The sequence below is a fragment of the Coloeus monedula genome (genome assembly GCF_965178545.1).
Source record: "Coloeus monedula genome assembly, chromosome: 2".
NCBI lineage: Eukaryota > Metazoa > Chordata > Aves > Passeriformes > Corvidae > Coloeus > Coloeus monedula.
In genome coordinates, this window is record NC_138782.1 from 96797318 (window position 1) to 96824408 (window position 27091).

Here is a 27091-nt window from a genome sequence, read left to right on the forward strand (position 1 = left end):
TGGTGACTGATCACAAATTTCTATGGAGAACAAGGACTTTTTTCCACCTTCATGAGATAAGAGGTTTTACCATTCCAAGCATGTCTGCTGCTTGTAGGCTGTTACTGCAAGTTCAGATTACCTAGATAAATATCTGGCTTTTGTTATGTACAATGAGCAACTCCAGTGACAAAACAAAGGAAACTGGAACTTTGAAGTGAGGAAAATTCTTGTTGCAGCAATAGATGTGTGGGCATCAGAGGCAGCAAGAGGTTAATGTTCACTGCTGTTTCAGTAAGAGATTTTCAGCAGAGATTTCACTGTATAGAAGCTGATTCAGTTTGCTGTTCTGAAGGCAAGGAAAAACTGGCTGAGTTAGGTACCTACAGTTAGGAGGGTTGACTAAGCTTATGTCTTTAAAATAGGTAAAAAGGAAGAAAAAAAGTACAACGTACATGCTGTTCCTGCTGTCAGAATAAGTATTATTATTGCACGTGTGCAACTTCTTTAATATTTCTATTTTTAAGCAATTTTGTAAGTGCCAGATCCATCTATTTTCTGGCTTCAATCGTGCAACTCTGGAGCCAAAGAACTTGGCATCCTGAATGTTCTAGAAAGTCACAACTTTTGTAGAAATATGTACTTTGACCCTGACAAATGGCAAGAAAAATAAATACATTCTGTACAGTTTTGGCATACAAGTTTCATTAAAGATTTGTGAATAAGTCCCTCAGAACATAAATGAACTCCACAGCTAACTTCAGTCATGAGATCCAATAGTTGGATGGCTGCCAAAATTAATCTGCAGAGTTTTTTCAGGTTGACAGCGCAGTACTGGCAAAGGTAATTGTGATTGAAATTAAGGATAGAATCCTTTCTAAGAAATTGCATACTATCAATAGTTAAATGGAGTACTGTGTGTGTTTTATATTCTTGTTTTATTTTTCTATTTGCAAATCAGACTTTAGTATTTTGGGAACTTAATAAGCAGCAAAAAGGGACTAAGGTATTAAAATTTACTAATAATCTTATTTTTCCTAATTTATCCACAAAGGAGTCATTATGTAAATTATGTTACAGTTAACCAAGGTGAATCATGTATTTAGAAATCTCTGACCCAGTCTCTTTATGGCATTTAAACATACGTGTGTCTTTTATGTCCTTGAATAGTCCCAGCAACTCACAAATGTGCTTACTTTCTCTGCTGAATCATTGCTTTGTTTGATATTGTTCTGCAGCATTCAGCATTCTGCTTAATAATGGACAACAGAGAGCTGAATATTGTAGGTTGTTGTATTGGGTTTACGTGGCAAGGTTTTGGTAGTGGGGGGAGGGCTGCAGGGGTGGCTTATGGAAGAAGATCCCAGAAGCTGGTATGTTCTTAAATACTAGGAAAATTTTGCAATATTAGTGCAGGCATTACTTGTGTTAAGAACTAAATTTAAAAAAGGGTCCTAAAGAGTCATGTCTCCATAAACCAACTACCATTTTGTTGGTGTTCTGAAAACATTGGTCTTCACCCTTTATATTACAAAATGCTTAAGTATTAATTATTTAAAAATCTCTTCTGACATAAATCAGAAACCAATCGTATGTATGTATCTCTCAGGTAAAAGAGGTAAGAGACAAGAGACTCCTTTATCTTTTTTTTAGTTACAATTGGAAGGTAATCTGCTGTAACCATCTTATCTATTGTTTTTCTGTATCATTTTATGTCTTCAATAATTTTGCATTCATTTCCTTAATTTGATTTGCCCGTTCTCATCAGTTTGGGAAAAGTAATTTTTTTCACCTTTTCTGGAAAGGAGAAAATGTTCTTACTTAATTTACTGAAGATGTATTACAGGCACCACTAAGATAAGTAGAAATATAACTTGCATTGTAAAATGCAATGCTTAGAAGCATACCAGATGTTCTCAAATATGTGGGAAACTCCCAAAGTGCAGAGACATCAGCAGCAGTCAAACTAACCCAATATTTTAACAGTCTTGAGGGCCAAGATATTTTAAAGTATTTTTCTGTTTTACGGTTTCTTTCAATTACTGTTTTTTCTCCATACATATTGTACTTGCTCAGAAAATCTGGCTCTATTTTGTGGCAGTCAGTCTGTGATTATAACTAAAGCTGAAATACTGGTACCTGTCTCAACCAAATAGTTTTCTCTTTAAATCCCAACTTTGATTTTAAACAATGCAGAGTAAAATCAGAGACTGGAACTGTGTGATGGATGGAAAATATTTGACTTCTGCAGATGAAAAAGGGTTCCTGTCTCATTCCTTCAATGCAGTGTTTCACTCATGGGAGGAGCACTTTAAAACTGAAGAAGCCATCAAACTCACAACAGCACTCTAAGCAAAATGGTAAGCACCTGTCTATCATATGAGAGGAACAGGGAGGGAATGGACTTTTTTTTTTTTTTCCCCCATTTTATTTTTTAAGCTATGCAGGTGTTCTTTGCCTTTTCTTTGATTCTTTAAAAGAAGGCATCTGTTTGATTAACCTATTTCGAAATAACTATAATTTGCATATTCTTTCTTATTTTAGTAGTTTGTGGGTGGAAGCAAAATGAGAAAACAGATGCTTATCCTGTTATGAAACTCATAAGGAAATACCCTTTGTCTATTGGAGTACTTTGATAAGTAGGGTTGCAAGAGATGTCAAGCCTTTAAGTGTATTGTGGAAACAATGCTTTTCTATTGTCCCAGGGTAGTTTATGAATGGACTTTGCACAGGAACCACATTTTTTCTATTGTATTTTCCTGTTCCTACCTCCTAGTTAGTGAAAAATAGCAGAGTTGGCTCCCTTTCCTTTTGATAAAAACTTTTTAAAACAGTAGTGCAAAGCCACAAATCACTAAGATGCATTTTAGTGTACTGTGGATACAGGACTCTGAGAAAAAGAGATGTTGTCTAATATTTTAAGATCCTTTCTAAGAGTATTAAATCACTGGATTTTCCTCCATGCCTATTTGCTTCTCCTGCTTTCTACAAATTCTGCTTAATGAACAATGTAGTATCACTGAATTTATCAGAAGAAAATATACATCTCAGCAGAATCCAATCAATGTGAGTTGTCTTGCTAGCCTAGGCTAATGAGATCTTCAGAAGGAACAAACTCTTATATTTACATGAGTAGGCAAACATCTACCAGCTCAGGTAAGAGGGAAAAATTTTGTGATGACACCTTGATAAAATACTGGCAGTATGCTGTTGCAGTTAGCTCTTCCTTTTTGGTGTTACTTAACAGCATTTGCTAAGAGTAAATATCAACTGATTGTGGAAACTCAGTTATCTAGGAAGTGGTTCATCCAGATATATTGTTGGGCTGTTTGGAGAAATCATCATTAGGTGGTTTATTGACTAAATACAAACTCATGGCACCCAGACAAGACTTCAGTCTTGTTTGTTAGGGATCAGCAGTCGGTGCTACATAACCCAAGGTTCCTTGAGATATTTACAGGGTACATCAGAGGGCTGGGACCTTTAATCCTTCCTCTGAGCTTGGTTCTTACTATCAGATCAATTCCCCTGACAAGAGACAACACATACCACCAAGTAGCAGGATCTCTACTGAAGCTGAAGTTGCCTAGTGCATCTCTGCAATAATTCTAAGTGATGCATTCATCTTCCTACTAAAGTAGTATTTTTCATTTGAACTGGGTTAACTCTCTATTACTGTAAACTATCTGCATTAGAAATAGCAACCTGAAGCAGGAGTTGAAGAAAGATTTAGACATTAAAGAGTGAATCCTGAATCCTTTATCATAGTAAATATTTTAGGCCTCTATTACAAAACTGTGCTTATCAATTCACTTATGTCTCTTTGATGCTAATTACTCAGTGAGGGACTACCTCATAACTAAAGTCACTTAAGCATGGCAAACTATCCATTGTCTTGTTTTCTATCCTTCTCAATGCTCCAAGCTGAAACTACCAGCTGGAAAAACCCTACTTCACATCATCACCATCTGATTCCCATTACCCCATCAGGCTGCTTGAACAGCTGAGAGAAAAAGCATTCAAAGGATTCCTTGAGGGAGCTACTGATGACTTTATATCACCTTTACATGCTGTTTGTCAGGGCATAGGAGACTTGTTGAAGGAAGGAAGACAAGACAGCGAAGACAACACAACTGAGAGCAAAAGAAAGAGAGAAGGATATTAAAGGCCTCCCAGACAGTAGAGCAGGAGGATGGCAAAGTAATTTTCACTGTGTGTGTGATGAGTGAGGGAGAAAAAGACTGCAAAAACAGAAAAATCCACCATCCAGAGGAGAGGGACCACTGCAACAAAGAACTCATCTACATCCAGCTCAGTTTCAGTGCTAAGGAAGGGGAGGCAACAGACAGCAAACAGAGAAGGATGTGTCCACAAGATAGCTGAAACCAGAAAGGATAGATTCAGGTAGTGAGAAAGAATTGAAATTGCAGAAAAAATCGTGGAAGTTGTACGTTAAAAAAATTAATTTAGGAGCACCTGTGTGTAATGGACCACACCAGTGGCTCTACCAGGACCAAATGTGTGAGGTGAACCAAATCAAGTACTTCATTGCAAAGAGTTGGTAGACATAATAATCTTTCAGGGAAAGCAAGTAAGTAGAAGGAAGAAAATCAAAAGATCATGAAAGATTACAAAATCAGTAGAACAGAAATTCTGAAGTTAAGGAAAGCAATGGAGTCGAGATTTGTATATGAAGTGGACTCCGTGGGTGTTGCACTTGAGAGAAAGTGATTATTAGGGTATTATCACTGAAATGGAGCATAAATAGTCATAAGAAAATTTGAGGATACATTATTTCCTGACAGGAAGAAAATCTGGCGTGACCGTACAGGGAGGCAAAACCAGCATAAGCTGAGAAGAAAAGTTATAAAAGTTTAATGGATTGTGGGAAAAGTACAAAGTATACAGCAGTTAGAGAACAGAGGAAAAATGTTAAGAATGGGTAGACACACTAGGATGTAATTTTAATTATATAGTTAAATGAACTGTAAAGTTCACTCAGAGTAAATTGTTGAAACTTTGAAGCATTAAAAGTGAGACACAATGCCCAGTTTTTCTGAGAGATCACTCTGGTCTTGTGTCTATCTCTCCTCATGCTATCTGTAGAAAAGATGTAGTGACAGGAGTCCAGATCTAAAAAGGTTTCACAACTTTAAGGTTTTAATATATTTGTCATTTAAGACCTCTCCTATATGGATTTAGCTATCCTGGAAGATAGAGCAACAGTGGTCAGCCAACACCAGAAATCTCATCATTGCTAGAAGTGTCAAAATTGCATCAAGAGGAGAAATAACTGGGATTTTTAGTGAAGAGAAACTTCCCCAGTGTGCATTCACAACTTAGAATGAATCACTAGCTTCAGAACATCTTGGCTGAGTGTTAGAGTTTCTCTAAGTAGAATATTAGTGATTTTGCTGGAAATCCCCATACTTCAAATGCTAAATTAGCTATTAAATTCAGTTGGATTTGAAAAGTGATAAACACCTAATACCTACACTGTAGATAGAAGCTAGGCAGTGTAGGTAGTTTTCTTTCAAATATAGAAAAAACAAAGACACTGTTTTCAAATGAGTATGAAATTGTTAAATTAACTCCAAAGTTGATACAGTGGCCCAGAGATGAAAATTTTATTTAAACTTTGACTTAAAATATATTTGCTTTCTGTGTATTGCTAACACTTTACATCAATGATGCATAAGGTAAGTGGAAAACAGAGGCTTATTGTTGTATTTGATAGAAAATAGGTGCCTTTTTATTTATTGCTATATTAGTCATAAAAATATGTACAAACTATTTCAATCTTTTTAAGAAGAAAACAGTTCAATAATTTTCAGTCAAGATTTTTTGTGATATAGTTTCTCTTAAAATACCTCCATTTGTTGAATCAGCATCTTCTGAGAAGTAATTTCAAGAGCTTATTTCTAACAATCTTCCTGTTTCTTCTATACAGAAATGAAGAGCTTTCTTAGAGAATACTACTCGCTGATGCCAGACGGCAGGTGAACCAGTGGGATATTACAAAGAGGTGTGCATTACAAACGTCTGGTGCTCTTTCAATATAAATGAGCTCTTCTTTGAAAAGCTTCAACTAAGGTCTTAACTCTTGAGGACAAATATTTCAAATCCCTGTGTATAGCATCTGCCAGTAGGTCTTTGCCAAAGACCTTCATCTCTTCGTTGATTGCACAGGAAAAGTAGGTCTCTAATTTGGCTTCTCTCACAGACCCTGCTAAAGTCAGACATCTACAGTGTCTTAGGTGTTGAGTGGAAAAAGGTCACTGACCTGCAAAATGTATTTAAAAATTCACGTTCTTCCTTACATCTCTCCTGGAGTTACTCCATATTTTAAAAAACCTTTTGGGATATGATGACCTGTCTTATGCCTCTTCTAAAAAATATTTGAAAAACTTTCAGTTTTCTCCGTAATTTTTAATATTGAGAATTAAACACAAAGTAAAAGATAATTCTTGTCTTGTGGAAAGAACAGTATTCAGTATTATGTCCTGAAGTTTGTACAAAGGGTTTTTTATGCAACACTGCTACTTGAAAATGCCCTTTTTATCACTATTTTAGTAGAGTTCTTTGAAATTAAAGGGTTCTCTGAACTTGCTTTCTAGTAAACTAGAATTCTCTTTTAAATCCAAACACAAGGAACCTAAACACATCAGAAATTAATTTAAAACAGGAAGAATTCCTAACAGAAATTTCTTAGAAATGTTTGCTCAATAATCTTTACACTTATTTTCTTCCAACTGTGCCGTAAGGTCAGATTTAATTATGAATAAACTGTAAGCAGAACAGAGAATCAGGCATAATTTTGCATTTTCTTTAAATGTAACTAAGGCACAAGTTCTTTAAGCTCTTGTTTCTGCTTCCAGCCTTTTGAGAGTTCCTCTAATGAAATGCAGAAGGAAAGGGATGCTATTCCCTTAGCATTCTTCGTTAATACTAGAAACTAAGTTGGCATTGGGGACTAACGTGCTTCCCCGTTTTCCATGGAGCTTTTTCACTGTTCAGCTCTGGAGTGATATTAACCACAACTGGAAAGATACTTTTTAGCCCTTTCAGTAAGTGCTGATAGAGTATTCTTTGGTGAGGTTACACATCAGTCACATCAGCAGTCATACAGCTGTCTGATGAGGGCCTCTGGAACCTATTAAAACTGTATTAAACCCTCCCATGTTGTTACAAAGATTTGTTCAATCATTATGAAACAAAATCTGAGGGATAACAGGGTCAGAAAGGGTTGATAATTGTAGGCTGGAAACAGCCGGGGAATGCTAGAGGAACATTCCTTTGTTGTTTTGAATTACACACTGCAGTTTCAAATAGTTCTCCAGTATATTTTGCTGATACCATTGACAGTAGAGTACGAAACTGTCATAAGAAATCCCGAGCAATTACATTACTGCATTGCATCAGTTCTGGGCTTTTTTTTTCCAGAGAATTTTTCTGTGCCTTCATATATGACTATGAGCAGCTCATCGCTCAACATTTTCTTTTGCTACTTCTCCAGGTATGAATTGGAAGACATATTCAAAAGTGTGAAATTATTCTATCTTCATTCAGGTTTGTAATACGTTTATACCAAAGGGAGAGTGTGACTCTAATATGTAGATCCCCACAGGGAGTTAGTGTTGCCTACATTTTATTTCTGGAACCTCCCCGAATGGCATTCCAGATGCAAGAAATAATATAATATGCATTAATTTTCACACTGGTGACTATCAAATGAAGTTATTTGAAATTTTAGAACTGATAATAGAAGTTGTCAATCACATCTAGCATTCGGCTTTAGTTTTAATGAAAAATGACATCTAAAATTGACTCTTATTTGGGCTATTCCTGCTGACATTTATTGCTCCTCATAATTTTGCCTTGGTTTTTATACTTCCTTGCATCATTTGGTGTTCTCTATCTATATGTCTAGCTGAAAATCTTGTGAAGAAAAAAAATTGAAGTTAAATAACAGTTTGTAGTGGTTTGGTCCAAAATACTCATTACTGTTTATCTGCTGTGAGATAAGAATTAGGAGAAATGCAAAGCAGGCACCAAACTTGAAAGAATATAAAGTTTATTAACAGACCTAAAAGAGGGAAGAAAAAAAAATTATACCACCTTCAGAACTCTCCTCCTCCCCCCACCTTCCTCCCTTCTCCCACTGACAATGTGAAAAAAAACAACCCTTAAGATGTTCAGTCTGTTTACCACTTCCATAATAACCTTGTTCAGTCCATTTAGAAAGAGAAGTCTCTTCTTGCTCATGCTATGAAAACATTATCACAACGAGACAGCCGCCCACTTCCAAATATTGTTCAGTCCATTTAGGAAGAGGAGTCTCTCTGCCTGCGTGTGAGTCCTTTCCCCCGACTTGCAGCTTTTCCCGCAACTGCTTTCGAGGGTCCACTCTTGAAGTTTCTTGGGGTACAATTTTAAGGTTGAGCCGTTCAGAAACAAAAACAGAGGCCCTTCTCCTTCCCTGGGAGCAAAGGGTCTTCATCATCTTCATCGTTAAGACTATCTCTGGAAGCATCTCTAGGTACTGAGGTTTTCTCCTTTCCCGTTTGGAGCAAAAGTCCTCATCTGGTTCATCTCTAGGGACTGAGGTTTTCCCCTTTCCCGTTTAGAGCAAAAGTCCTCATCTGGTTCATCTCTCCCTGTCCAAACTTCTCATGAAATTACAGCTGCGTCAGCATCTGCCTATCTCAGTGCAGGTGCTTTTGCTTACGAGTTGAACACTCCACCCCCCATATCTTCATGAAATTACAACAGGATACTCTGATATATCATAGCTTCACAATAGAATTTCAGCTTTAAGCATCTCCTCTCTCTCTTCCCTCAGGTTTTCAGCTCTTCACAGCAGTAAAAGGGTTAATCTCACCTCGGCCTTGCAGCTTTGCAGCTGGAATGTTGAATTTTTCTTATCGCAGTGGAGAGGGGGGAGAGCCGAGCCGCTCCGGCTGCCCACGGCAAGGCAGTGGGGGGGTTCCACGGCTGGAACAGGTCCATGGCTCCAGGATGGCCGTGGCCCAGCCCAGCCTGGCCCAAGCAGGGCCTGGCCGGGCCCGCTGGCCCCCACACGGGGCCTGCAGCCACCTGTCCCAGCACTGGAAACGAGAGAGAACTTGGAGGGGGAGTTTGCCTATTCTTAAATGTGGATCACAGAGGTGTTCACAACTTTAAGTGGCTTAGAGAATTGTCCATATTCAAACTGGCCAGCTGATAGGTTCTATCAGTTCCCAGAGGAAACTGTAAGCACCCCTTAGCAAGGACGTCCCTTCCGGGACTATGCTTGCTAACCTAATACATATTTACGCAATTCAGCCTCAAAATAAAGTTGTTTTTTTTGTAGAAGCACAAATTATTTATGAAAATAAACACTGGAATTTAACAATTCTTAACTGAAATCAGTTTCATCAGACACTTCTTTCTGCAATGACCAGAACAATTACTTTTGTAGTTCTCACCACAGTTTTTACTGAAGTAAATCAAATATAGGTGTTCAGGTTCTAGCTAAAAATTATCTTTTGTCTAGATTTTTTCTAAAGAAAACGAAATGAGTATGCAATGCTTAATGGTGTAGGAGGCATAGATCAGGCATAAAATACAAGGCTAGAAAGTATTGAAAATGTTGCTGTTTATATTTTCTGTAGTGAATGACTTGTGCTTTCCACACCCTTTGTTGTGTGGAGATGTATTTTCATTAGCAGTTTGTGTGAAATGTCAAATCTTTGGCATCTAAATTTTCTCTCACACCAGCACTTTGCACTTCGAGACAAAAACCCATCTCCAAACAGTTTTGTTGAAATATTTTTAGATCTACTTATATCAGATTTGTCTCCAAAGCTGAGCAGAAATGGTTCATCTCTATTATGTTTCTTAAATAACATTACCTTTATAATTGTCTCAGCATCAGAAAAACAGTAATTTGCATCCATGTTTCTACTTACTTTGCTTGAGATGCTCTTTTGCTTTGCAGGTCAGGGGAATTGCTTCATTTTTTTTTTTTTTTCCTGAATAACACACACTTTCTCCAGAGCTGAAAGTACAAAACAAGGTGTTGCATTGATTTCCCTTTGATTTTTCCATCTTTCAGCTGTGTTTAAGTTTCCTCATGCTTCAGATGTGTCAGTTGAATCTTCTGAAGCAAGGGAATTGACAGTGTTTTCCCAGTCATTGTGCGTGTATCATTCTGACACCAGCCATGAAAAACTACTGTGTCAGAATATGTCATGGGGGAATATGCAAATATATATTTTTCAGTAACTCCATCCTCTGCATATAACACGTCTTTCCTTCTTTTTTAATTTGATTTGAACGAGTAGTAAACAAAAACATTTTTGAGAACAATATAATCATGAAATCATTTAGGTTGGAAAAGACCTCAAAAATTACAGAATCCAACATTTGACTGAACACCACATTGTCAATTAAACTATAGCACTAAGAGCCACATCCTGTCACTTCTTGAACATTTCGAGAGATGGTGTTCCCACCAACCCTGCTGGGCAGCCTGTTCCAATGCCTGACTGCCCTTTAAGTGAAGAAATTCTTCCTGATGCCCAGCCTGAACCTCCCTTGGCACAGCTTGAAGTCATTTCCTGTAGTTCTGGAACTGGTTGCCTGAGAGAAGAGGCTGACCCCAGCCTGGCTACGGCCTCCTTTCAGGCAGCTGTAGAGAGCGATAAGGTCTCCCCTGATCTCCTTTTCTCCAGGCTAAACACCCCAAGCTCCCTCAGCTGCTCCTCCCAGACCCTTGTGCTCCAGACCCCTCCCCACCTCCATTGCCCTTCTCTGGACACCCTCCAGCCCCTCAATGTCTTTCTTGTAGTGAGGGGTCCAGAACTGGTCACAGGATACGAGTTGTGGCTTCCCCAGTGCCGATTGCTGCCCTGGTCCTCCTGGCCATGCTATTTTTGATACAGGAAATCAATCGATATATTCTCCAATCCTTAGTGTGAAATCAACATGTAGATGTGTATGATGAGAAATTTAAGGTGGGTGGTGGTGGGTGCAGGTGCCCTTGAATTGGAACAGCAGGTGTGCACAAACAGACTGTTGAATCAGTGCAGACTAACACATGGTTTCCCACAAAGAGTTGCTTTTTTGAAGAGAACTGTTTAGTAAAAAGAGCCCCAGAATGACAAACTTCTTTTAAAATGATTGAAAAGTGGACAATTTTAGTTGTAAATATTATTAGACAAATTCTCTGTGTAACATGGGTTATGCTGTTAAACTTTCCAGATTTCTTAATGAGATTTGCTTCTTCCTACACTTAGCTTAAAGCATTTTCCTTGATTTTCAGGAGGAGGGACACTTGTACCAGTGTTTTTTATGTAATTGCAGCAATTATGAAATTCTGCATTGCCAGTATTTGCAAATCCAGATGACAAATTCATCACTATTAGCACTTTTCTCATATCTTTTACTCCAGATTCATTTAGCTATCCATGACACTCTTCCACCAACCTCTTCCACAGCTATTATGAAGTACCAGCTAGTCAAGTATGTTCCAGACAACCTGGACATTACATCATTCACTGCTGACCCACTTAGGAGTGGATTCTTGCAAGTCAGTCCTGCATTCTTATTGACAAGAAAGATTCAAGAGCATGAATATCCTCTAACAACAAAAACCTAAAATTTACCATTTTGAACACAGACATTGGATTTTCATCAAGTCATTAAATTAGAATCAGTACTGGCTAGCTATTATAAATTAAAAAAGATAAATATATAAAACTAGAAGTCCTAATTGCATCTCACACAGGGGAGAAAAGCCTTCCCAGAATATGGAAAACAGAATGCTCACACAGCTCCTTTTGAGTCTTCAGACAAATTCAGATCAATTAATCCTCAGGATGCTGCCTTTCAAGTCATTCCATTCCCCCTTCTCCCACTTCATTATTCCTCTAAAGTCCTTTGCAAAATTTTGGGGTATTTTTAATTTCAACAATCAGTAGAATTACAGCTGTTTGAGTTTATGGAGAGAAGATTCTTCCATAGTGTTGATGCTCTGCCTATTGGTAAAAATGTCCTGTAATACAGAAAAAAGTCATTACTGCATGTTTAGGCTTCCTCTCTGAAAATGAGAATAAAAAAAATAAAACAATGAAAATAAAAAATAGAGACATTGGACAAATATACATAGCAAAATCACCTTGATACAAAGATGCTAGAATAGCTACAAGAAATAGAGCACAGATTGTAGTAAAAACATTTTATTTTCATTGTCTAAACTATTTATTTCTAATTTCCTTTGTGACTTTAAAGAATTTGCATGAGTTTGATAGGTTTGTATAATAGGCTCAAGTTTCTGACTCTTTATGTTCTAAGGATGAGCCCAAAGTCATAAAAAATGAAGGATTTCTCTGCTAACCTTCCGACTTTTCAACCTGATTCCTCATGGTTGGCTAGTGCTTTCCATGATCACAGTCATTTTTCACTCCCCACTTTTCTGCACGTTCTGCCCTTTCTTTTCATCCATTAACTCAGCAAGTACAGAAGCACTTTGTAGGGTTGATCCAGTTCTTTGTTCTTGCCTACGCTAATTAGGATTTCCAGGAGGCCATCCACCCAAAGACTGGACAAAGCCAGACCTGCCTTTAAGCTCTTGTAAGCCAAATACAGACAACTAGGTGTATCAGTAGGCTTCTGTATTCATCATTTAAATATGTTGCTAAGTTTTGCATTTTCTTCATAGCATCTCCATCTCTACAATAGTGGAAACAGGGAAAAAAAACCCCATTCTGATAATATTTACTGATAATTTTTATTCTTATCTCTTTTAGCTTAGCAGAATCTTTATTGCACATATTTAACTTTTCAACCATTTTCTAAAATGGATTAAATTGGTAGCTGAAAATAAATCAAAATATATTACATCAGTTAACCTTTTTTTCTGCATCTCACAACTATCCCACATAATTGTAAGAAATTGGAGGAGACCATATTGTTATGAAGTAATTAAACAGCCCAATAATTGTAGCAGTTTCTTTCAGATATGAGGATGTTAAAAAAGAAATATCCACGGATGACTAAATGAATTGACTTTGGTTTCTGCAATTTATTTGTCATTAGGCATTACAATAATTCCTTCACATTCTTACAGTGATTTTTAAGTCAGTGTGCTACGGCAAATATATTTTTCTTTATTAACAGATTTGGAGGGTGATTTTCATAAGTACAAATTTTATTTAAGCTCCCAGCTTTCATTTGAAGTCCTCATGCTTTGAATGTCTCCTCCTCAGTATATAATGCCATCTGAACTGTTGTTGATGTCAGTTTATGTTACATAACAAAAAAGCATATACTGATTTATCCCTGAAAATATTTTTTATTTGAGTGTCCATGTAGAAAAAAAGGTGAGAACATGAAGTCACTGGGTAAACAAAAGAAACCCTGCCTATATGATTCATTCAAATCTGGGAAAGAGCATGCAAGCTGTTACTGCCAGCCATACGTAATATGCAAACAGCAAAGAAAATATTTTCTGAGCCATTGCTTCTTGGCTTTGTCTGAAACCTTAGACAAGTCAAGTTGATTTCAGTAATTTATTTTAGAACCATTGATTACTGGATTAATTTGATTTGGTAATTACAGTATAGCCAGGCAACAGAGGACCGGAAATGAAAAATAATTTTGAAATACAGCAATTACTGTATCTGAGAGTCATTGATCTAGGAGGGAGACCAACCTAATTAAAGAGGACATGGAGACACCCTCCAACACAGAGAAAGGCAAAGCAGGAGAATAGTATGACAGGCTGTCAGCTACTTCTATGGATGTCCCAGAGATCTTTACTTGTAAAGGAAGTTTGTGCATCTGCTTGTAGTTGAAATTAACTCTGCTTCCATTTTTTCCATGTAAAACCAACAATACCTCTGAGAACATTTATTTCTTTGTGTTTTTTCCTGTCCTCCTCCAAGAAAAAGTTATCATTAACTTCCTGTGAACATCTATTATTATATTGCAAATTCTAAGAAACCTGGTTTCTTTTTTAAATGATTCATCCAAAGTCTTTTCTCTCTACAGAGGAAGAAAAAAGTCCCACAGAACCTAAACTATTAACTGCTTTAGGAAACATGAATTTGGCATCACGCTATATTTAAGTTTGTTTATATGTTAATTCTTAACAAGTTTGACATGGTAAAACACCTTGGTTTTCAGTTTATTTTCCACTCAAATCCTGGAGAACACATTTTAAAACCTTCTCTTTTCTATACATGGTTACCATCAAAGAATATACTTTTTGGAGTTTCCCACCTGAGAAAGCATTGAAGCGATGACTTGTAACTCCTCAGATGATCTGTTTCTTTGTTATATCATACACAGCTATAGAGTGCTACAATATAAAATTAAGAGCAAAATTAAGATCTTAGGAAGAGATGCACATATTGTATAGAAATTCAGTAAAGCAAATATTTTTCAATGCACACAGCAATCAGAAATGTCTTGTGTAACCAAAAGACAGGCTAAAGCGGTATACAGTCCTTTATTATCAGGTAGGGAGACATAAATAATGGAAGTGAGTCACCAAAGGGACTATATTCAGTGTAATGTTATGGAAGGATCATTAATTCTTCAGTAGATTTCCTCTCTGTCTTATTTTTTTTCCTCAGTTTAATCTAATAAATTCCATCAATAAAACCAATAGGAGTTGGACTTGATGGTCCTTGTCGCTCCCTTCCAACTCAGGATATTCTATGGGTCAGTCTTTAAATAATATTGCAATAAGTATATGTACAGAATCGTTGTACCATATAGATGCATAGAGAGGTGGGACTCCTAGCTGGGCTAGTTTTGGACATTGAGGGGAGTGTGAATTATTGCTATAGTGACAGTGGGGTGCAGTTCGCTGGTCATGAAAAGAAATCATTAACTCCTCACAGCATCAATTTGTTGCTAGGACTGTGATCACAGTGGTGCCAGACAGTACACAGAGCGCTCACAGCGTTTGGTGACATCAGCCGAACCAACTGTGAGCGCTCAGTGCCAGTGCTACTCTGAACGTAGGAGCATTGCAGTTCATCAGAACAGGAATTTAGATTTATTTCACTGATGTGGTCACCAGGCTTCTCCAAGGCTACTAATTTACTTCTGGATTTTGGAAACTTTGATTCCTCTGTTGCTTCATTTTGTGTGAAATGTATAGAAGTAAATATTGCAATAAAATGGAATATCCTATAATCACATATTTGTTCTGTACATAGTTAAGAAAATGAATCCAGTATACACTAAACCTGTGATCTGTGCCCACTTGTCCCAGGCCTGAAGTGAACAACTGGCATGAGCATCACGATTAATCACCCATTGAAACAATCAGAGGATACAAATGGTGTCTTAGAAATTGAAGTGACAAGCAAGCTAGTTCATTACAGGTTTCTTTCACACAGTTATCATTTTCTACTGTTATTTTCCTTCCTGACCTGTCTAAATGGCATGGTGCCGAGTCTTTTTCCCTCACTGTCACAGACTGTTTCCTGCCTGTGAAATCTCACGCCCCTATGGCAAAGGCAAGGATACAGGACCCTGCCATGGGTATAGAGCATATCCCAGCCATCCTGCCTCATCTTGTGGGTGTTTTACCCAGAGAGTTAGAGAGCATTAAGAGTAACTGACAGGTTGCTGTCAGTTTACCAGTTTGAATGGAATAGTCACACCAGAAACATGGAAATAGTTACTTTCTGTGATCCTGAAGGGCTTTCATCAAAGAACAAAATTCTGAAATTTGTGCATTATGAACTAAGAAAAAAGGAAAAAAAATCTGTTGAAACTTAGTCTTTTTCACAATAGCAGTGATTTTTTTTTCACTGTGTCTTCTTGTTAACCATACCCTCTTTTGGCTCTTCTAATGCCATCTTTTTTTTTTTCGGTACCGTTTCCTGTTTCTCTTGGTATATTCAATTTTTGAGGTTAGCCTACTTTGTCATGTTAGAGTTTATGTATATTGATCCACACTCTTAACATTTCATATTACTTGTGAATTACATCCTCATCTTCCACTAATACTACATTCATCTGATATTTTTTTTCCATTAGTCTGATTATTTTGTTGCCTTTAATGCTTTTACTTCTGCAAATGGATTTCTTGATTTTTTATTTTCTGTTCACATAGCAGGCTGCCTTACTCTTTTTCATTCACTTGTTGTTGTTCTCCAAGCTGTTCTTATGCCAATGTTAATTTATTTCAGTTTTGAATGGTTTTCATTTTAAAGTAACAGTGTGGAACCCTCTCATAGCAAAATAGAAGAACTTCAGGGAAGTTCACCAGACCAAGAATTTCAATGGGAATAAATTGTTTCTTTCATTTTCTTTCTATAAATTGTGCTGATAAAGAAGTGTCCTAGGCATGAAGTCCAAGGTATTAGGCCATGGTCAAAGTGACAACTTCATGCAACATTAAGCTCATGAATAAGCAAGCAGATTCCCATTTACAGTTACTTTTCAAAGACATCTCCAAGCACGCCTAGATTTGCCTACTTTAGTTTAGCATCTGCATGGCACAATGTGGCAAGAAAAATATGCCAAGGGAAGGCTTAATAGGGGAAGAGAGGCATGGAAGTTGTCCTCCTTGCCATGCAGTGAGGTTGCAGCTTCGCAAGGCCCTTCCATCACCATTTCAATGGAGCTCTTTCACTACTGTGTGCAATGCATTGCTTGTATAATTTTCAAATAGATCTTTCTAAAGACAATAGCTTGTTTTGGAACTACCCTGGATTGTGTCGTTTTTCCACTGACTTATGTTCTTGTCTTCAGGTACATGCTATAAAGAAGCCAGCAAATGAAGTGGAAGGGTCGTCTGAAAGCAACAAGATTCTCATTAGGACAGGTGTCCGAGCACTCTGCTGCTGGCGGCAGGTGAGGAGCGATTGCAGTTCTCCAGCTGCCCTGATTACCCTTCAGGTTTCCAATAGAAAATGGACAAACCTGACTCCTCTGCTTTTTTCTCTGTCCTCCTCCAGTCCTCTTTTAAGGAGCAGAGGGTGATTTGCAGCAACACAGAATGAGAAAACTGTAGTCAGACGCAGATGCACCTAATTTTTCAGGAGGGTCTTGACTGAGCTTGCACCTGTACTTTGAAGCAATCTTCATGAACTACTGATGTGTCTCAAAACACCAAAGCTGATTTATTCTATCATTTTCTGTTGACTTAGTAGAGGTGATAGTTCCCACCTCTGTGCTGAGTCATTTGCGGATACTGCAAGAGAGTTTCAGCTGTCAGCATGATCTTTGATGACAGAAGACCAAATATATCAGAAATTATTCATTTTCCCAACTCTCAGTGTAGACTAGACCATATTCATTTTTGGAACAGTTATCAACTTGGTTAAAAATTTATATCTTTAAACCACTGTGGATTTTGAGAGTTCTAACTTTACCATTATTGGAGCAGTATTTCATTCTTACTGTTCCACAGTGGTACTCATCTTTTCACAAGCTCACCTGTTAACTCGACTCCTAGTTGAGGGAAACAACTCTAGCCAGACTCTCTCTTTTTTTTTTTTTTTTTTTTTTTTTTTTTTTTTTTTTTTTTTTTTTCATATTGATTCAAGTTCTATTTACCCACTTTGGTAATAAGGAGACAACTCTTGAGACACGTAAGTGGAGTTATCCTCTTTACCCTTCTGAAGCGTTTGTATTTGAAGGCACATATCTGAATCTTCCAGTATATAATGTTATTGTCATTGAAGACAAATTAAAGGCAGTGTTTAAAAACAACAACCAAAAAAAGTCAAATGGAAAATGATAACAGTTTTAGTTCTAATTTTTTTCTTGTGGATTCCCAATAGTTATTACCATATCCATTGATGTTCTGGGAAAGCTCCCCATAGTAGAGATAAATAGTACTTTTTAATGAACAGTGAAAAATAAACAGAAAAATAAAAACAGGCGAGGCATAAGAAACCAAGAGAAATATTTCTCCCTATTTGGCTAATACTAAAACTTTATACTAGCTAATAATACACTTACAGAGAGGTTAGAAAACCACTTGAAAAGAGGGGGAAACCAGTGTGATCTATTGTTAATTAGAACATTTTTCCTGAGAACAGCAACAAAATTAAAAAAACCTCAGAAAAAAAATTAAAATGTAAAGAATTATAATTAATACACGCCACTTTTATTTATTACAACAACAGATTTTTTTACAGATTCAGTCTCACTCCCAAAAGACACTGTTTTGTCAGCTGGAGACCGAGATGGCCTGAGATACTGAGGTGATGGAAAAAATTGTCCTGATAAGCAAAGAAATTAATTATTTCTTTTCCTTTACCAAGATGGAGGAGAAGACTTTCCTTTCAGTTCCTTTCTTCTTCATGATTTTTCTTTCTTGTGAAAAATTAAGCACTTAAAAATTTAAGGAGACAGAACTGCCATTTCATTTGAAAAACCAAATTCTATTCCATTGGACTAATTTGCTATATAATGTCATTTTGATAAGGCTATGTTTCTAAAAAGAAACTATGCAGGATAAATGTATACTTGACAAATGGTTCAAGAGATTACTAGACCTGTGTTTCCATTCTCTCTCGGTGCAGAGCAGAGCTAGAGTCTTTTCTTACCCATAACGGCAAAAAAAGATCTACTGGAGTGCTCTTGGAGGACAGAGGAAGCATAAAATATGTGGATGTGGCTGCAAAGGCAGCTGCATTTGAGATTGTTCTCCAATGTTTTGTCTTGAAAAGGCACTAGTTCAGATTTAGGAGCATGGCAGAGCTTGTACCGATAGTCTCAACAGGTTGTTAAGACAAACACACAGACAAGGCAGAGAAAGGAAAGAGACTGTCATAACCTGAGCTTTAAGAGAAGCCACATTTGTATGGAGAATGTCACGCCCAAATGAGTAAATAATTCAATGCAGTGAATAAATATGAGAGAAATTAAGGCAAATCTCCTTTATGGGAGGACTGGGGTTGAGGTAAAAAAACATGAGAAACTGTTCACTGAAATACTGAAGGGAATACTGAAACAGTTGATGATGGTATTGAATAACAACTGATCACAGACAGAAGAAGACTGCAGAGCTGGAAGATTTTACTTGAAATTTAAATGCACAAGATAGCTATATTACAAACCTTAGCACTGTGACATCCATATATAACTCTCTAAAATATCTGGGTTTTAAGAAATATTTTTCCCTTGTGGAACAAGAAACTCCAGGTGATGGAAGGTATTCTTGAGCAATAGCAAATGCTTCACCAGAGCAGAGCAGACTGTACTGTCCAGCAAGAGAAACAAACCTAAGAAGCTGGGGACTTACAATAAACACATAGGCTAAATGAAAGGAACCATGGAAAGAGAACATAGAATTCATCACATCAAATTTTAGCTACGTAAAAATTAGACATACTCTTACTGTCCATCTGTAATTAGAGGAGAAAACAAGTTTCTCTGCTGGGTGAATAATTTCAATCTCAGTCAAAGGCAAGTGGGATTAACAGCTGTCTAAAAATGCATACCCCTGACAGCAAGTTTTAAAATTTTACTTTAGTGGGTAACTTTTGATTAATATTAGATGAAACAAAGGAGTTTTCTCAGTCTGATCATTACACTGGAAAATAACATGGAAAGGAGCAGAACAATGTCTTGTCTTTCAGTTATGACCTTAAGGTTTTGAATCAAAACCACTTTTTGTCCTAAAGTGATTTCTGAAATGAAAGAAAAAAGGAAAATACAAACAGTGATTGAGCAGAGATCTTCATTGAAAAGGTAACTGCAGTTTGACTAGCAAATGTAAAGACATCCAGTACACAGAAACTGCATAAGGACACAACCATTCAACTGCCACATTTGCAATGATGTTATTAGATTAATGACCAATTCAATTCCAGCTGGTACAGAGAGTTGTCTGCAATGTAATCCAAGCAACACTGATAAACTGCAATATTAGATCAATGACCAATTTGATTCCAGATGGACTGTGGAGCCAGACACAATATAATCCTAGCAATACTGATAAGCAGAGAAATATGAGTGTTATAACGATGACACTAAAACTATCTGAGGCCAGTCCAGAAATGCAAGCTGTCATAAAACAGGAGACAGTGCTGTTTGTAGCTTGGAACTTTCATCTGACAGACAGAAGCATCACTTGCTATAGGCAGGAAGAGCAATACAATCTACTGAACTGGTCAGAATATAAAGTGAGACCATCCTTAAATGCAGACCGAGATAGTCATTCCAGCAATCTGAAGAGAACCAGGAATGCAAAAATTAAAGAATAGTCTCATCTTCCTTCCACTAGGTAGTCTATAGGCATGAGGAATGTGAAACTAATTTATCTTAGTGCAAATATTCTCTTTTTTATCATATTAAAAAAGTTTCTGGCACATTGAATTAAATGAACTATCATCTCTGAAAGTGTTGCCACACTGCCATATAGGCCAGTAGTTGGATATGCTTACAGACATAATTAGTATTATGCACATCCTCCAAAGTGCACAGACACTAGAAGGATTGGCAGCCATCACAGTTGTAACTGATGCTGATGTTTTAAAGGACAGAGATTCCACGAAAAATTATGCCCACAACAATGGTATTATACTAAAACAAATTATAAATAGACTTTGGAAGCCTGATGTTAAGGCTGAGTTCAGTGAGGTTGAAGCTGATTAGAACTGATCCCTTGTTTATGCGTGTTTACTTTTTAGGGACCATAGTAATATACAGACAGAGAAACCAAAGCAATTCAAAACATACAGGCCATAAGACATGAATAGTTGTTTTCATATTTGGTACACAGCCATCAGAGAGTCTCAAAACCCTTAAAATATTAACATAGCATATTGCAGCATGGCATTTCCAGCAAACTAAGTTGAACAACACATCAGATCTTAAGAACAGACCAATTAAGCAGAGCACCTAGAGCTCTCTGAGTGGTGAGTCTTCAGAAAGAACCACAGCTGAAAAAAAAAAATATTGCTTAGCACTTTTAGCAGTTTCCAAACATTGCAGAGATGACAGGCTCAAATTTTCAAAGGAAAAATGATAGTTCATCCACCCGAGAATTGCAGATGGTTGTGCATAGGCTCCCAGGAAACTTAGAAACTGACCAGTTGAGCTCTGCTTGTCTCCCAGCCCCCTGCACATAATCTTCAATGTCTCTCAGCTTCTAAGATTCATTCCATATGCTATTCATGTTTTCTTGTCTTGATATAACATTTGGCTTCACTGATTCTGCCCACACCATGGTACCTGTTAATTATATTTTGTAGAAGCAGACTCTGGAGAAGACACTTAGGTCAGAACTGTGACCAAAGGACTGAAACATACCTAACACAGTTTGCTTGAGTAAAAGGTCACAGCAGAATTCAAGTGATTAAGGATTAGGTGGGAATGACATGGACAGCATCTTTCAGAGGTTAGGGACTTAGAAAGTATTGGGAAGGCAGAATTAAGAGGCATGGAGAAGAAAAGAATTTCTCCCTGTAAGTGTTGAATCATCCCAGCACATTTCCTAGAGACTAGTAACACCTTGCAGAGATCAATAGGCCTGTAAGTCATCCATCAGAAACAGAACAATATTTAAAGGAAAAAACAATTTAATGGGATTTTATATGAAGGGTAGAGGTTACAGAAATAAGTACTTTGAATAGATGTCAGTAGCACTTCTACAACAATTTCAGTTGAGAGAAAATCTGTTTTATATTTTAAAAAAATTGACGTAGAAGGAGGAACATGCCTGAAAAATCTGTATGCAAGCAGCTAGGTACAAGATGGATCAGAGACCGAATAGGATAAAACTTATATTTTTCCTGGCACCCTTGTGGAGCATTTCTCAGAAGGAAAGGCTGAGGAAACTACAACTGTTTAGCCTACAGAAGAGAAGACTCATGGGGAATTTCATCAATTCCCTTCTGAAGGGAAGGATGTAAGGCAGACAAAGCCAGACTGTATTTGTTGGTGTCCGGTGGTATGACAAGAGGCAATGGGCACAAACCAAAATACAGAAGGTCCTGTCTCAACATCTGGAAACACTTTTTTACTTTGAAGTTGACTGATTACCAGCAGAAGTTGCCTAGAGATTTCATGGAGTCTCCATCTTTGGAGATATTCGACACTCAGTTGGACATGGTCCTGGGCAACCAGCTCTAGGTGGCCCTGCTTGAGCAGGAAAGCTGGATCACGAGATCTCCAGATGTACCTTCCAACCTGAGCCATTCTGTGTGATTCTCTACATCAGACTCCCTGTCTGGATAGAGATAGTACTCCTGAAAGAAAGGTGAAGTAACAGCACAAGGAAGGCAGAGTCCACAAAGTTGCGTCTATCCTTCCTTTGGTCAATGTCTAAACCTGGGTACAACCTTCAAATAACATTTTCCTACTTCAAGAAGAGTTCTACAGAAAGATTCAGCATTGACATTTTTCGTCATGGCTTTGAACAATTCATGGTCTTGAACATTTCCCAAATTTCAGACAGTTCTCAGTTGAGATTGGTAAGCTAAGGATCCTTTGGTTGGATGTCACATCACATTCAGTGAATTCCTCTACACACACACACACACACACATACACTCACAAACAACTGTGGTTTATGGAAACAGAACACCATATAATCTGTAATTTTTTCTATTTTTCCCCTTACTTTCCACTTAATTTTTACTTTGGAGATTCCATAATTAATTAAGTTTTCTAAGTGAATGCAATTGAATTATATTTTAAAAATGATTGTTTATCCAAAGGCTAGATATGTTGAAGAATATTGTAGCAGGTTCGGTTTGTAACCGGGCAGAAACACCAATTTAGTGTAGTGGTTTGGTCTAAGGTACTCATTACTGTTTATCTTCTGTGAGATAAGAATTAGGAGAAATGCAAAGCAGGCACCAAACTTGAAGGAATATAAAGAAGTTTATTAACAGACCTAAAAGAAGAAAAAAAATACCACACCTTCAGAATTCTTCTCCTCTCCCCACCTTCCTCCCTTCACCCACTGACAATGTAAAAAGACAACCCTTAAGATGTTCAGTCTATTTACCACTTCCATAATAACCTTGTTCAGTCCATTTAGGAAGAGGAGTCTCTCTTGCCCATGCTATGAAAACATTATCACAACGAGACAGCCGCCCACTTCCAAATAACTTTGTTCAGTCCATTTTGGAAGAGGTCTCTGCTTGCATGTGAGTCCCTTCCCCCAACTTGCAGCTTTTCCCGCAACTGCTTTTGAGAGTCCACTCTTGAAGTTTTTTGGGGTACAATTTTAAGGTTGAGCCGTTCAGAAACAAAAGTTCTCTTCACCCATCTCTGGGAGCATTTCATCTCTAAGAACAGAGGCCCTTCTCCTTCCCTGGGAGCAAAGGGTCTTCCTCATCTTCATCTTTAGGACTATCTCTGGGAGCATCTCTAGGAACTGAGGTTTTCTCCTTTCCCATTTGGAGCAAAAGCCCTCATTGCTTCCATCTCTCCCTGTCCAAACTTCTCAGGAAATTACAGCTGCATCAGCATCTGCCTATCTCAGCGCAGGTACTTTTGCTTTCAAGCTGAACACTCCACCCCCCATATCTTCATGAAATTACAATGGGATACTCTGATATATCATAGCTTCACAACAGAATTTCAGCTTTAAGCATCTCCTCTTTCTCTTCCCTCAGGTTTTCAGCTCTTCACAGCAATAGAAGGGTTAATCTCACCTCGGCCTTGCAGCTGGAATTTTTATCGAAGTGGAGGGGGTGGGAAGCCGAGCCACTCTGGCTGCCCACAGCCCTGCTGCAGGGGGGTTCTGTGGGTGGAACAGGGCCCATCGGCTCCAGGATGGCCATGGCCTGGCCCAGCCTGGCCCGAGCAGGGCCTGGGCCAGGCCCACTGGCCCCCCACGGGGCCCACAGCCACCTGTCCCAGCACCAGAAATGAGAGAGAGTTGTGGGGGGAGTTTTCTATTCTTAATTGTGTATCACAGAGGCGGTCACAACTTTAAGTGGCTTAAAGAATCGTCCATATTCAAACTGGCCAGCTGATAGGTTCTGTCAGGTCACAGAGGAAGCTGTAAGAAGAACATCACTTCCGAGACTTAGCTTGCTAACCTATGACAAATATACATACACATTCCCCTAGACCAAACAAAGGAGAAAATGAAAAAAAAACCAAATCACAAAATTTAAATTAACAATTACTGTAATTGAGTACCCAAAAGTAAAAGCTTTAAAAATATCCCAAATGGTTATTTTAGTTTCAATTATTTTTACTTTTAACGCAATCAGAATATCAATTACATAATAACACTACAAAAATATTCCTTTATCTTAAGAGAGTCTTACCATAAGTTTATTGTGCTCTTTCTGTCCCTCCCAATTACAATTATAGCCACAATCAATATGATGACCAAAATAGTTACAGGATGTACTCCCATGTTTATCAGTAGCAGAAATAGTGTCTACAGAGGAAAGTTAAATCTATTTGGAAAAGGAAAAAAATATAAATGAAATATCCTGAATGTAATTACACAGATTATCTCTCCACAGAGCTGTATAAAAACTTCTTGTATTCTATTGTAAGAGAGCTTCGGTGGATCAATGCTGTGTTTGTCCCTACTGGGTCCCTCACGGACACGCTTAGGCAGCACTCTGACAGCACCTACGCGTGCCCACGATCTCACCTTCGCAGGCAGTCGCGAACAGCCCCTCACACACAGTCTGTGCACAAACTGGAGAGAGAGGCGAGAGGGGTTCTCTGCATGCAATTGCGAGGTGTTTAATGGCAATGCACCCGAAGGGAACACAGGCAGGAAGAAAGCAAATCTGACTGCCTGTGCTGGTTTTATCCCGAAAACTCCCAAAGGCGGGCAGAGCATCCAAAACCAATGGTCTGAGGGCTAGGGGGCAGAGGCAAGGCTGAGTGACATAACAGGGGCCAATGGGAAATGGGATGGGAGGGGGGAGAGGGCCAGTGACCAGCAGAATCTAGACAAAGGGAGAACTTTCTAGCACAGTGTTGTAGGGAGAGACCACTTTTAGGGCAACTTGGGGGGTGGATTTAGCCACTGCAACAATATTCTGTTGTATATTCTATTCCTTTTATTCTCTTAGATATGGATGCTCCATCCCTGGAAGTGTTCAAGGTGAGGCTGAATTGGACATTGAGCAAACTTATCTAGTGGAAATTATCCCTGCCTGTGACAGGGGCTTTGGAATTAGATTATATTTAAGGTCTCTTCCCGAACCATTCTCAGATCCTACGGTTCTATGATTATGCATACCTGTTATGTGATGTGATCTGAATGTTCTTCTTCTCATGATCTATGTCCTCTCAATAGGAAAAATAGAATTACTGAAAATGCAGCAATGCCACATTTTTCCTCCTGCCCCATCTCATTAAAGATATTCATATGCCTAGTTTTCATAACTGGGTTAATAAAATTTCATTTGTTTAATAATGACTGTTTCTGAACATCATCTGTAAGATTACAGATGTAAGACTGAGAAATAGACCATGCCAGGTCCTTAGCCGCTGATAACATACAATTAAGAATTCCATTTTGTGCAAAACTGTGCAAAACATTTTGTGCAAAACTTTCATTTACATCAGTACAATCTTGCAATTCTACTCAAATCAGTTCAATTCACCGTAGTTTAATTGAGAGCACATATTTGTCCGAAAATGTACTTCATTCCTATATATGATCAGAGGAGGGATATCAAACACCTGTCTTTAACTTCCTAGTCTACAATACATTTAGCAAAACACTGACATAAGGATGGAAGGAAAAAAAAAATAGAATCTAGTAATTTTTAAATTACCTAGGTAGCCTTAATCAAACTCTCAAAACTATGACTCATCTTCCTCAAAAATGAAAGGAGGAGAAACCCACAGTTTTGCAGTTATTTTTGAGACGAGTTTAAGAATTGTTTACTGGAGCATAAATAAATTATATGGTCTCCTTAAGTTTCTGATGAGACAACCATCAATAACCTCACACTCTGAGGTAGCCACCAGGCAGTGAAAGGTGAGCAATACATTCCATTTTTGCTTTGTCCTTTTCTGGCCTGTTTTACAGCCACAAAATATGTCACCTCAGGCTCTCAACAGGAACTATGGTTACTCAGCACTGTTGGAAATTAGGCTTATTTCTTAGTGCATCTAAATCTACAGACAAAAATGTTGACTGGAATCAGGCGGTAGAAAGATACAGCTAATTAAACACTGTAGACTGAAGAGCAATGTTTATTCTTTCATTAGACCCTAAGACAGATGAAGGATGGAAAAAAGGAATAAATATGTGTTGTTCCACTTAACTACTCTATGTTTCATCTATTTCTTGGTCTGTTCTATAGTCAGTCAGCATCTTAACAGACAATCTTTCTTTACCTGGCAAGTGTCCTCAGACAGAGAGAGTTTGGTCCTCAGTATCTTCACCAATGGCTGTCCTATTTGCACTGCTGTTCTGGAATTTTTCTTGATTATCCCTCTGGAACTGAGTCATGTAACACATTTCAAAATTCAGTCATCTTACTTTGATGTACTTCTTGAAAGTCCACCATTCTTTCATGGAGACAAGCTCTAAGACCTCATGCATCCCAAGCAAAATATTTACTGGAACTGCTCCAGATATAAGGAGCAGTTCTTGAACAGTGCTCTTAGATACTTTTAAAATTTGCTTTTTACCAACTTGTATTTTTGCCTAGGTTCCTTGGTCAAAAGAGTGATTCCAAGTTTAGGTAAACTTTGGTTAAAATGAAAAAGAAAATGTAAAGCAGTAGTATAAAACACAAAATTATAACATTGCATGTTTCCTTGCACATACCATTTAAAAAAAATAGATATAACCAAATAAATCTTAAAGCTTCTTTTTATATTTCCTGATCATACAAATCTAATCCTGATATGTCTTATGTCCGTGCCAAATTCATGCAAACAGGCAAGCTTTGAAACATGCCTTGAAGGTCAAGAAACAAATGGTTTAGGATACCAATGAACAAAGGATCCTAAAGGAAAGAAAAAAAAAGGGGCTTCTATATTACATCACATATATTCTGCAAAGAGAGCAAAGGATCAAGCTTTCATTATAATGACAGGAATGTGGCTCAAGCTGACAGCATGAGAAGAGGGGAAAATCTCATTGAGTGATTTTGAAATTAAAATCAACATTGCAGTTTTTATGTGAAAAGCAACAGGCAGCTAG